The sequence below is a fragment of the Odocoileus virginianus genome, chromosome 14 (assembly GCF_023699985.2).
Source record: "Odocoileus virginianus isolate 20LAN1187 ecotype Illinois chromosome 14, Ovbor_1.2, whole genome shotgun sequence".
In the NCBI taxonomy this organism is placed as follows: domain Eukaryota; kingdom Metazoa; phylum Chordata; class Mammalia; order Artiodactyla; family Cervidae; genus Odocoileus; species Odocoileus virginianus.
In genome coordinates this window covers 37,058,743-37,071,890 of record NC_069687.1, presented here as the reverse complement: position 1 = coordinate 37,071,890, position 13,148 = coordinate 37,058,743, and the positions used below count along the sequence as shown (strand labels likewise).

The 13,148-nt window shown below is 42.7% G+C and overlaps 1 protein-coding gene across 2 annotated transcripts in view; it reads right to left on the bottom strand.

Moving 5' to 3' along the window:
• The window catches only part of GHR (growth hormone receptor), a 297,127-nt gene extending 284,793 nt beyond the window's left edge, over positions 1 to 12,334 (bottom strand). Inside the window, exon 1 of one of the 2 annotated variants that reach the window (XM_020888243.2) lies at positions 12,233 to 12,334. The gene's annotated coding sequence lies outside the window, so the exon portion shown is untranslated. Of the gene's footprint in view, positions 1 to 11,475; positions 11,543 to 12,232 lie in introns of those variants that run through there. The other variant, XM_070476638.1, reaches the window with a different exon arrangement.
• Between the last annotated feature and the right edge of the window lie 814 nt (positions 12,335 to 13,148).

Sequence of the window (13,148 nt, the reverse complement as noted above, 5' to 3'; positions counted from 1 at the left end):
ACAGAGACACCTGCAAGCGTCACCACTGTCTGGCAAGGACTAGGTTCAGGATGGCCATGTTCCAACAGCCACCCAAGGGAGGGGCCTATATGGCACATCTGTAAATCCATCATTAGCAATGAGAAGGGCTTCCAGTGGGAAACCAATCCACAGCCTGCTACACGCCCCCTCCCTGTTACAAATGACCCCGGGAGCTCCAGACTTACCTCCTGGAGCCAAGTTCCCACCCTCCTCATGCACAATGTTTACCTACCCAACAATTCACTGTTTTCAATCCTGGCTCTGGAGCCTCTTTGTACATAACACCTCACCTCAAACGCTTTAGCTCAAAACAGATCTCCCTTCACTCTAAATAAATGTCACATTTACATTCTGTAATATAATTTTTCGTGAAATTGTGTACTTGTCAGTACAAAGGCACCCCACGTACATTATTAGTGTTGCCTTCCTAGCTTAATTGCTAGGTCCTCAAATCAAAGGTCATGTCTTATACTACTTTTGTATTCTCCAGTGTCCTGAACATTCCTGGGAACATGGTAATGGCTCAATAAATATGTGTTCTTAACGAAGGAAACTATAAGCAAGGTGAAAAGACAGCCTTCAGAATGGGAGAAAAGAATAGCAAACAAAGCAACTGACAAAGAAAAAAAATATACAAGCAGTTCCTGCAGCTCAACTCCAGAAAAATAAGTGGCCCAATCAAAAAACTAAAGAACTAAACAGACATTTCTCCAAAGAAGACATACAGATGGCTAACAAACACATGAAAAGATGCTCAACATCACTCATTATCAGAGAAATGCAAATTAAAACCACAATGAGGTACCATCTCATGCTGGTCAGAATGGCTGCTATCAAAAAGTCTACAAGCAATAAATGCTGGAGAGGGTGTGGAGAAAAGGGAACCCTCTTACACTGTGGTGGGAATGCAAACTAGTACAGCCACTATGGAGAACAGTGTGGAGATTCCTTAAAAACTGGAATTAGAACTGCCATATGACCCAGCAATCCCACTTCTGGGCATACACACTGAGGAAACCAGAATTGAAAGAGACACGTGCACCCCAGTGTTCATCGCAGCACTGTTTATAATAGCCAGGACATGGAAGCAACCTAGATGCCCATCAGCAGACAAATGGACAAGGAAGCTATGGTACATATACACCATGGAATATTACTCAGCCATTAAAAAGAATTCATTTGAATCAGTTCTAATGAGGTGGATGAAACTGGAGCCTATTATACAGAGCGAAGTAAGTCAGAAAGAAAAATACCAATACAGTATATTAATGCATATATATGGAATTTAGAAAGATGGTAATGATGACCCTATGTGTGAGACAGCAAAAGAGACATGGATGTAAAGAACAGACTGTTGGACTCTGTGGGAGACGGTGAAGGTGTGATGATTTGAGAAAATAGCACTGAAACATGTATATTATCACATGTGAAATAGATCGCCAGTCCAGCTTTGACATATGAGACAGGGTGCTCAGGGCTGGTGCACTGGGATGACCGTGAGGGATGGGATGGGGAGGGAGGTGGGAGGGGGGTCAGGGTAGGGAACACATGTACACCCATGGCTGATTCAAGTGAATGTATGGCAAAAACCACCACAATATTGTAATTAGCCTCCAATTAAAATAATAAAAATAAATAAATAAATAAATTGGAAATGACATAAATAGAACTTGGATAATATTTATGAAGTATAAAGATGAAGTCTGTAATAAAGATGATTCTTCTCAATCAACCTGTGTTATATATCTTCAAGTAATTTTAATGTATAAGGTAAATACATGATTGATCATGAAAAAAATTTTAAATGACTATATATTATGTGGTATTATCATCAAATATATATTAAAATGCAGACAAATAGAAATATATATTTTAATACAAAAATAAAATAAATAAATACATGTTCTGTCTTTGATTTTTCACAGTGATTCCCAAAATACCAGTAGCCTGGCCAATTTGCATCCTGCAGGCTAATAAAATATCTTATTTATTCAGCATCTTTTCCTAATTAGTTTTCAAAGTACTTTTCAGATGACATAATTAACTCTTGCATACCTTATATGTACTGAAAGAATAAATAAAAACACTAAAGTATACAGGACAAAGGCAAAGAGAATTAAAATCTCATACTCTGTGATGAGGGTATACCAAGAACTGGCAGACAGGATGAGTATTCCCAGTTCTACTGCATCCTATGGAAAAATTCAAAACGTTTCCACCTTACTTCAATGTTTCCAAGGCCCTGCACAAGATCTACTTTGGAAACCTGGTCATCACATTTGGGTGCCATCATTAATCTAAGGCGAATTAACACTAAATTTGCATTATCAGCTTACAGTCTAGTGATCATCCAATTCTATCCACATCCCTTTGTCCCCAGCTCTCCACGTAGGTCTTGTCAACAACCTCAGTTTCTCTCTATATTTTACTACATACTAACATCGTTAGTTCTTCTGTGTATTCTTACTAATTCTTCTTAATCTCTTCTGCTTCTGTTAGGTTCTTACTGTTTCTGTCCTTTATTGTGCCCATCCTTGCATGAAATATTCCCTTGATATCTCCAATTTTCTTGATGAGATCTCTAGTCTTTCCCAATCTACTCTTTTACTCTATTTCTTGGCATTGTTCATTTAAGAAGGGCTTCTTATCTCTCCTTGCTATTCTGTGGAACTCAGCATTCACTTGGGTGTATCTTTCCCTTTCTCCCTTGCCTTTCACTTCTCTTCTTTTATCAGCTATTTGTAAAGCCTCATAAGACAACCACTTTGCCTTCTTGCATTTTTTCCCCCTTGGGGTGGTTTTGGTCACTGCCTATTGTATAATGTAATGAACCTCCACATAGTTCTTCAGGCACTCTGTCTACCAGATCTAATCTCTTAAATATATTCCTTACCTCCACAGTATAATCATAAGGGATTTGATTTAGGTCATATCTGATTGGCCTAGTGGTTTTCCCCTACTTTCTTTAATTTGAGCCTGAATTTTCAAATAAGGAGCTCATGACTTGAGATACACTCAGCTCTGGGTCTTATTTTTGCTGACTGTATAGAACTTATCCAACTTCAGCTACAAAGAATATAATCAATCTGATTTTGGTATTGACCATCTGGCAATGTCCATGTGTAGAGTCATCCCCCGTGCTGTTGGAAGAGGGGGGTTGCTATGACCAGTGCATTCTCTTGGCAAAACTCTTAGCCTTTGCTCTTCTTCATTTTGTACTCCAAGGCAAACTTGCCTGTTACTCCAAGTGTATCTAGACTTGTCTCTTGACTACTTTTGCATTCCAATCCCCTAGGATGAAAAGGGTATTCTTTATCTGGTGTTAGCTCTAGAAGGTCTTGTAGGTCTGTACAGATGTTCAGAAAAGGTGTTAATGACATGGATAATGATGGTGTGGTCACTCACCTAGAGCCAGACATCCTGGAGTGTGAAGTTAAGTGAGCCTTAGTACAAACAAAGTTAGACGAAGTGATGGAATTGCAGTTGAGCTATTTCAAATTCTGAAAGATGATGCCGTCAAAGTGCTGCACTGAATATCTTAGCAAATTTGGAAAACTCAGCAGTGGCCACAAGACTGGAAAAGGTCAGTTTTCATTCCAATCCCAAAGAAGGGAAATGCCAAAGAATGTTTAAACTACCGCACAATTGCACTCATTTCACATGCTAGTGAAGTAATGCTCAAAATCTTTCAAGCTAGGCTTCAGCAGTATGTGAACTGAGAACTTTCAGATGAACAAGCTGGCTTTAGAAAAGGCAGAGGAACCAGAGATCAAATTGCAACATTCATTTGATCATAGAAAAAACATGGGATTCCAGAAAAATATCTATTTCTGTATCACTGACTACGCCAAAGCCTTTGATTGTGGAAACACCAGCATACCTTACCTCTTTCCTGAGAAACCTGCATGCAGGTCAAGAAGCAACAGTTAGAAATGGACATGGAGCAAACTGGTTCAAATTGGGAAAGGAATACGTCAAGACTGTATATTGTCACCTTTCTAATTTAACTTCTATGCAGAGTACATCATATGAAATGCCAGGCTGGATTAATCACAAGCTAGAATCAAGGTTGCTGGGAGAAATATCAACAACTTCAGATATGCAGATGATACCAATCTAATGGCAGAAAGTGAAAATGAACTAAAGAGCCTCTTGAGGAGGGTGAGAGAGAAGAAAAAAGCTGGCTTAAAACTCAAATTAAAAAAACTAAGATCACAGCATCCAGTCTCATCACTTCATGGCAAATAGGTGGGAGAAAGTGAAAAGAATGATAGATTTTCTTTCCTTGGGCTCCAAAATCACTAGGGACAGTGACTGCAGTCATGAAATTAAAAGACACTCACTCCTCAGAAGGAAAGCTGTGAGAAACCTAGACAGCATATTCAAAAGCAGAGACATCACTTTGCCAACAAAGGTCCATACAGTCAAAACTATAGCTTTTCCAGTAGGCATGTATGGATATGAGAGTTAGACCAAAAAGAAGGCTGAGTGCCAAAGAATTGATCTTTTCAAATTGCGGTGCTGGAGAAGACTCTTAAGAGTCCCTTGGATAGCAAGGAAATCAAACCTGAATATTCATTGGAAGGACTGATGCTGAAGCTGAAGCTCCAATACTTTGGCCACTTGATGCAAAGAGCTGACTCACCCTGATAGATGGGAAAGATTGAAGGCAGGAGGAGAAGGGGATGACAGAGGATGAAATGGTTGGATGGCATCACCGACCAACTGACATGAGTTTGAGCAAACTCTGGGAGATAGTAAAGGACAGGGAAGCCTGGCATACTGCAGTCCATGGGGTTGCAAAAAGTCAGACATGACTTAGTGACTGAACAAAAACAACAATGTCATTAGTAACATATCAGTATTGAATGTTTATTCTATGACAAACAAAGATTGTTTTGCACATGTCCCTGTTGGAAATATGGTGTTGTACTGAGGCTGATAAAAAGAAATCCTTCCTCTTCACTCTGCTGCTCTTTCTTTAGTCTTTCTGACTTGTTCGGTATAAAATTGGTGTCTTTCCTTCTGTCATCATCATCTTGGCAGGGATCCTGGTATCTTCTCCCCTTATGGGAAGAAAGCATTGTAGAGGGTTTGTCTTCAGGAATCTTCACAATTTCTCATTCACCTATGCTTTTCCTGGCTCTTCTTTACTTAGCTTTATCAAATTGAGGTTTTTCCTGGGTAACAACAACATAGCTTGAAGATGTCCAAAGAAGCCACAGATAGGGTGAAGTGGGATCATATGTCATCATCCTGACCAAGGACAAAGCTGACATCTGACTGATAGCAATCATAATTGGAAGTCTACCTGAGGACTTATCAGCCATCCTCAAACTTGAGATGAGGTATTTCTGCATCACAGTAGCACCTTCTAGTTTAATGAGCATGAGAAGAAAACTTTGTAAGACTCTGTTTTGTAATGATATCACTCTACTTTTGTTATGACCACTCAAAGATTTTTTTTTTAAGGTGGATGTAATGTGATGCTTACTACGATAAGTAATAAGCTTCTTTTAAGCAAGAAAAAAAATGAGTTTTTCTATGCACCAATGACTTTATCATATGTCTAATATACTAACAAATGTTACTCACTCATTTGTTTTTGACTCTTTGTGAGCCCATGGACTGTAACCTGCCAGGTCCCTCTAACCATGGGATTCTCCAGGTAAGAACACTGGAGGTGATTGTCCTTCCCTTCTCCAGGAGATCTTCCTAACCCAGGGGTTGAACCTGGGTTTCCAGCACTGCAGGCAGATTCTTTACCATCTGAGCCACCAGGGAAGCTCTATACTAAAGGAATAGAGAGGGATGCCTCTCTTAACGTTTTAAATTATATATTACTTTAAATGTTTTATTTTGTAAACAACTGAGGATATAATCAAGGAGTTATTATAGCAAATGTCTAGCATAGCAGGCTGTCCACCATAGACCAATATATCAAAGCACCTGTTCAATTTGCAAGCCCTTTTGGTTCTAGTGCTGACTGAGGGATTTATGGGGTACTTTCTACCACTGGTGCCAAATCTCCATGAACTGAGCATTTTCCTTAGGATACATTTTCCACTTAGAAGCCCAGCCAGCTGGAGATAGACTTGTTTATGTTTAAACAAATTCACAATCTAAGAAGTCTATTTCATTGGGGTTATAATGACATTCTTCTAAAGAAAACTGACTGAAGTCTAGTCAATAACAAAAGATGCAAGCCCTAATCAGAGCAGTAAACACATCTGGAAGTTTTAAGGACTCTGTAGAAGAAATTATCTACTGATTTGGGAATGGAGTATTTGAAGGTAAGTTGAGAGGCTAATTAAAAATACATGGCCCAACAATTTGACAAAATCATCGCCTTCCTATGAATCATTATTCAGTGAAATGGGGATCTGACCTAAGGGTTCGTTCGCCTGTATTAAAAGGTAGTGAGAAACACCCAACAAGGAAGTTGAGACTAAGCAATGACCCTCTCTGTCACCCTTCTTTAAAGAGTCTGGTACTCTTCATGGAAATTTGTTTAGCTCAAAGAAAAAACAACAACAAAAGAAAAGAAACTACTTCAGGAAGACCTCCTGCATTAGACTGTGATGAGCCGGTATTGCTTAGAAATGGGAGCTGGAAGCACGGTTGTGATTTCATTTTTATCTGTTTTACATAATTGATTTTTAAAAATTAATGGTAAGGGAAGAGAATCATTAAACAGTATTTCTTGATGCTTATATCCAAAATTCTTGCACACTGTTAAATAAGTGATACAAATTATAGCTCGACTGTCCAAGGTAGCCCACATTAAGTCAATTAACACTCTTTCCACACGGCTGTGTCTACAGCATTCAGCAAGTGAAACAATAAAAAAGAAATGAATCACATTTATTTTGTGCTCTTGAGAATCCCACAGCCTAGCAAGGAAGACAGATATGTAAAGAGTAGACCACGAGACTGAAAATGAGTGAAATAGGTGTTCCTACAGATGTTCAAGCAAAGCCCAAAAAGCTCTGAGAGAGAAATTCAATAATTTAATGGATATGAACATAGCTCTGCAAAAAATCCTAGGAGATCATTTTGATAATTCCTCTCTTTTTGTTGTTTATTTGTTATTAACTTGTGAGAAATATTAAGCTCAAGAAAGTTAAGTAGTCTTTCAAAAATTACAAAGCCTGTTAGAAGCAGAGGTTAGAGGAGACCCAGGTTTCCTTATACCTACTTTATTTCACATTATGTGATCCTAACTGGCAGGTTTCTAATATCAAAGCAGAACTTTGGTTTAGAAATTATATATTCAAGTACTTATCAGTATATCTGCTATATTTGAGGGAGGAGGGTGAATAGGAGGTAGGGAGTAGTGAAATAGATTAAAAAATTTTTTTTAATTAACATATAGTATATTAATAAATATATTAATGATTTATAACATTGTATTAGTTTCAAGTGTACAGTAAAGTGGTTTATATATATATATATATATATATATATATACATGTATATTTTTCAGCTTCTTTTTCCATATAGGTCATTACAATGAAATAGATATTTGAACTTTAAAAACTGCACTTTATCATTGATTATTTCCTCCCTTTAAATGAGAAAAGAATAAAGCAAGAAAGAAAATGTAATATGGATGGAGACCTTAATGCAAGGGTGATGGGTGAGGACTCTTAATGCAAACACACACAAACATGAGGGGAACAGCATGGAAAATTGCATCTAAGAGCACAAGACTCGCATTGGCCCCTTGTCCTGACTGAAGTCTGTGCACAAGTAGGATCTTCTGATAGGCCCAGATGTCAGTCTTTATCGCAGGTTAGTTTTCTCTCTTTGCCAAGAAGAAATGGCCATTTCTTTCACATCCAGACTTGCTGATATAAACAACACTGTCATCATCATCAAGCATAAACACTTTCTGCAGGAAGACAGAAGAGTCTCGGCTGTGGCAGATTCTCAGCTGGTGGCAGAGGAAACTCATAATTTAGTCGGGAAGCCTCAGCCGGATACACAAAAGAGAAATCAATCATAACAGATAGGTGTCTAATACCGAGTCTGGGTTATAAATGCTACAAGTGGAAACGCCTCCATCCTGGCACAAAATACTCACAGAAGAGAAAATACTCACTGGCAGTAGGCACAAAATATTCACAGAGGAGAAAAGTCATTCTCAGTGGAGTTAATGTGCATGTTGGTGGTAAAGTTCAGACTCACACTGGACTCAGATGTGTCCCAAAGCTGTTGCCTTTGCATCATGCCCTCTACCCTGTATGAACCAGCGTTGCTTCCTCCCTCCAAGGTGAGGACTTGGTAAGTGAGGAGTATCAGGGAGCTCCCTGAGTACTGAGATAGAACTGCTCCAGACTTCCCTGTGCGTCGGCAAGCATTTCTCTCCAGAGGAAGACAATGTTGTTGACTCAGTTCATGTCCTGTATGTACATCTTCAACCCCAGTTGCCTGAGGAAGTGTCTCTGTGTGACGTACTTTCACTTCATTTAGGGTCAGATAGCATAGTGTCTAGGACTTGGACAGAACAAGTCTTCAACAAATGCTGACTGTGAGTACTGACTCACACTTGTGAAAAGAATATCTCACAATGTCATCTCTACCTGTCTGTAACACGCAGCTACAATTTGCTCATTTTCAGAATATTCTACATCTGCTATTCAGGGCTTGTTATTCCTTGATAGTAAGAAATGAGAGAGCTGTCTTCACTGCATGTAGAATTCTATTCACCTACACAGTATTACATTTTCCACAGACTCACTGGAAGTTCAGGCATGAAAAAAATCTTGAAACTATTATATCATAATGTTTTGAGTATGGATGATTAATAATCTGAAAAGAAGTGAGTTATTTACAGGTTTGAAATTAGTGAACAGTGTAATGAAATGGCTAAAAGAGCTCATGAATATTAAACTGACTTAATAGATGTAGAACATCCACGACTCGGGATTTCACATCTCTGTTTTGGATGATATACATTAGGAAAGATGGTGAGAATGTGGACTCAAGGGCATATTGGTCAGGGCAGAAATGGATGGCACTCCACAGTGGGCGAGGAATAGCTCCATGAACAGGCGAAAAAGAATTCAGGAAGAAGGAGAATTCTCTTTGTTCTCCATACAGCACTTAAAGGGATGGGAGATTAGATTCACTATACGTGGTTCCAGTTTAGGCCAGTAAGCAGATGAAAATGTTGATTCAGTACACGCAGAACTTTATAGTCATGAATCTCTCCTAGAAGAGACTGGCTAGTGAGGAAGAAAGATTTTCATCTGATTATTTCCAAGAAGAGCTCAGCTGGTCCACTAATAGGGATGGCTCTGAAGTGATGGTTCTTGCCCCTGGTAGGGCGCTACCTCTAAAGTCAGTGATCATACTAATCAACCATGTTATTGAGTATATTCTTTACTTTATACTGTCCCAGGTTTAAAAAAATATCACTTTACCAAAAAGACATCCTGTATTGCCTTGTTTACCCAGCTAGCAAAAGTATGACGCTAGCTTTAGAACACTTTGATTCTTATCAACTCAAGATTCAGAAAGTGATTAGGTGATTTGAATACTCATATTATTTAAGTCACTACCACAGTTTATAGGGTTTTCTTTTTTAAAAAGAAAAAGAGGTGATTTGTATGGACATATGTGAACACACACACAAAATAGAAACTATTTTCATTATTGACATATGTAAAAAAAAATGTATTCTCTGAAAGTAAACCAAAACTCCGGCAGTTTACCAGTGGAATGACCAGAAGCTTAAGGTTAGTAGATTTAAAAAATACAACCCATGCCTTTTTTCTAAGCTAACCATTATGCTGTGCCTTATTCTCAGTGTATCACTCAGATCTATCTTTATATTAACAACGCTTATGAGCAGATGGCCAAAAAGGTTTGCCAAGTTGGACCAACTTTAAGACTTGTTTCCATGTTGGGGTGCTTCATGTGCTTGGCAGAAGCAGACTGCAACGAGGGTTCATTTATTACATTATGCTATAAACATTATGTCTTGAGCTAACAAGATTCTCAATATGACAATTCCATAGGTTACTAAGCACTACAAACATCTGTTAACACAGGCACCAGAGAGCATAGAGGTGTCTAATAATAGAATCCATTTTAAAAGCTTATGATGTGGAGTCTGTTGTTTTAAAAACTAACAATCAAAAGGATAGCCCCAAACTCTGCCTAGAACAAATATTTGCCAGGCAAAGTTAGGCTCAGTTTGGGGGAAAAAAAATGCACTGGTATTGTCACTTTGTCAATGCATTTATAGATTTTCATTTCACACCTCTGCCCAAGAGGTGCTGGTTTTCCATGCTATTCAGGAGATTTAAACTATAATTTCACTGTGATAATATTTACTCCAAAAGAAAAACTGAATGTTGACTCACCAACTTTCCTTAGACTCATGTGAAGCAAGAAGTTTACAAGAGGGAGGAAGAAGATGAAAGATGGGACATACTCAGGCCACAAATGAAGTTTTCCAATGGTCTCTGGCTTAAAACACATCCTTCCAGCTCCATCTAAAGTCCATCTGAAGGGAAACCATCAATGACCCAGACTCCTTGAAATCTAATCTGGCAACACTGAGCTTTGCTTTTCTCATAAGGAAACAATCCTCAATCACAGAAAAGATGGAACCAACAACTCTCGTCCACTAAATTTTATTTCGTTTCTATCCAGCATTTTAATTTCTAGAAATGTTTCAATACTAGTTACCTGCAAAGTCTGTATACCCTGGCATCCCCAGAGAAGAGGACTTCCAAGATGACAACAACTGCTGAGGGCATAGAACTGCCACGGTGAGGAAAAGTGAGTGCCTTCCCAGGCACACACACTAGGGAATGTAAACCCCCCAGAGGCTGACTACAGCACCCTGGGAATCTCAGATCCACCGATCCAAACTGCGCCCGCGTCTCCGGGCTTCTGAACCCACACATTCACACATCTCCTAGACCCTCAGTCCTGTGCAGGTCTCCTGAGAGCTCCAGAAACCTCTACCACCCGCTTCGATGGCAAAGGGATTAGTATTTTAAAGGCTGTGGTACTTAAATCCCGTTCAGCAACTCCTGCGACTTCCCAACCCCCTGGCTTCCCGTTACCTTTCCCTGTCCCTTCCAAGGTCTTCTGGCTGCACAAACAGGCGGGCCGCACCTCTCCGACCTCCTCCCTCCAAGTCCCCCGCACACCCTACTGGCTCAGGCTCCGACACGCCCCCCACCCCCAGGAGCACACATGGGCGCACACACACAGCGCGCACGTACACACCCATTCAGCACTCAGACCCCGCACCCGGCCACCAACTCCCGCAGCGCGGCCCCAACAGGCGTACCCCTCTGCTCCGGGGTATACATAAAGCACTCACCCCCAAATAGACTTCCCTGTGCACCCGCAAGTCGGTGACCCTGCTCAGCACCCTCCCGCTGAGCACCGCCAGACTCTTCACCCCAGATCCGACACTATCCTACTCACCCGCGGCTCTCTTGTCTCTGGCAGTTCTGTCAAAACTTTGAGCGTGGTCGATTTCATAACCGCAAGTGTGTCCAGGACTGGAGGAGCTCGGCTCGCCACGATCTCCACCCACCCCAGCTCATGAGGACTGCTGGCCGTGACTCTAGCCCCAGCTCCGCCGGTGCCAACGGCCCGGCTGCAGCCTGCACAAACGCACAAAGGGTGGTGCGCTTTGGGGAGGAGCGCGAGGGGTAGAGGCGCACAGCCGGACAACCTCCTCTCTCTTGCCCTCTCCCCGCGCAGCCTGGGACCTCTCCTAGTTCAGCAGCCGAGCCTCTGCAGTTCCTGCCCCAGCCCGGCTGACTGATGAAGTCAAACAGAAACGCTCGCACAACTTCTAAGACTTGAACAAAACTGAATTCGGAGGAAGCCCCTCCAGGCACCGCAAACACGGGTGGGAGCAATCGCCAGCGCGGGATGGTTCGCCTGTCACCCCTAACTCCCTGATGCCCCCCACTAACTTACACAGACACACACACATACACACGTCCAGAGCGTGGATCGGGTTACAACTACCCACCAGCTGAAAACAACTTCTTGGCGAGGAGGAGGGGCGCACCGCCAACCCCCGAGTCACCAGGACAAAAATGATCAGTGTAAATACGTAAGACAGATTCCCCACTTTTCACAAACAACTGGCGTCCCAGGCTCCACTCCCAGCCCCCCCGACACAACAGTGGAAAAGTAACAGCCGGATCCCGGAGCTCCCTTCCAGTACCTCCGAGCCTCGCCTCCGGAGAGACAGCGCGGTTCGCGTCTGCCCTGGGGCCGAGGGCGCGGGGCCCTGCGGACCCCCGGGTCCCCGCCGCCGCCTCGGCTCAGCAGCCGCCGCCGCCGCCGCCGCCGCTGCAGCAGCCTCCGCCGCCGCCGCCGCCGCCGCCGCCGCTGCTCCCCAGACCGCCTCCTCTTCCCATGGCTGCGCCCTGCTCGGCGGCTCGCGGGCTGTCAGGCTCGGGGAGGAGGGAGGGGGCGGGGTGAGCCGGGAAGGGAGGCTGGGAGGGGAGGGGTGGGAACCGGCGGCCGCCGTTCACCAGGGGTCACGCCGGGCCCGGCCCGCCGCCCCCGGGAGCCGGGCGGCCGCAGCGAGAGGGAGCGGGAGCTGAGGGCGGCCGGTTCGAGACCCGCTGCGGAGGCGCAGAACGCCGTCCCGGCCGAGCATTCCGCGGAGCTGGGATGTAGCGCTCCCCTGCGAGGAGTTGGGAGTTGGTGCGTGTCACTGTCATCTGGGCTGCGCGGCTCCTCCTAGAGGAAAATATTGGTAGTTGCAGGACACTTCCTTCCTCTCCGCCCACCCCTGTTCCCAAAAAGGAGGCAGGACCTAAAAGAGCATAAGTGCAGTCAACAAATTCAGAGGAACGCTTACATTAGCTCTCGGCTGGAAAGGGAGAGAAAACGGACGAGACCGCTTGAAAAGCGTAATTAGCAAACCCAACGCTGCTTCTTTCCACCTGCAACCAATTTGCAAACTCCTACTTGCTGGGGCATGGTGAAAAGATAGTTAAAAGTAGGAAGAACCTCATTTTAGAGGTTAGAAAACAGAGGCAGGAGTGATGAAGTAATTTACCAAGGACACAAGGCATGTTAGAATGGGAGTATGTCCAGACCCTGGGGCACAGGGAGGCGGGTATTCAGAC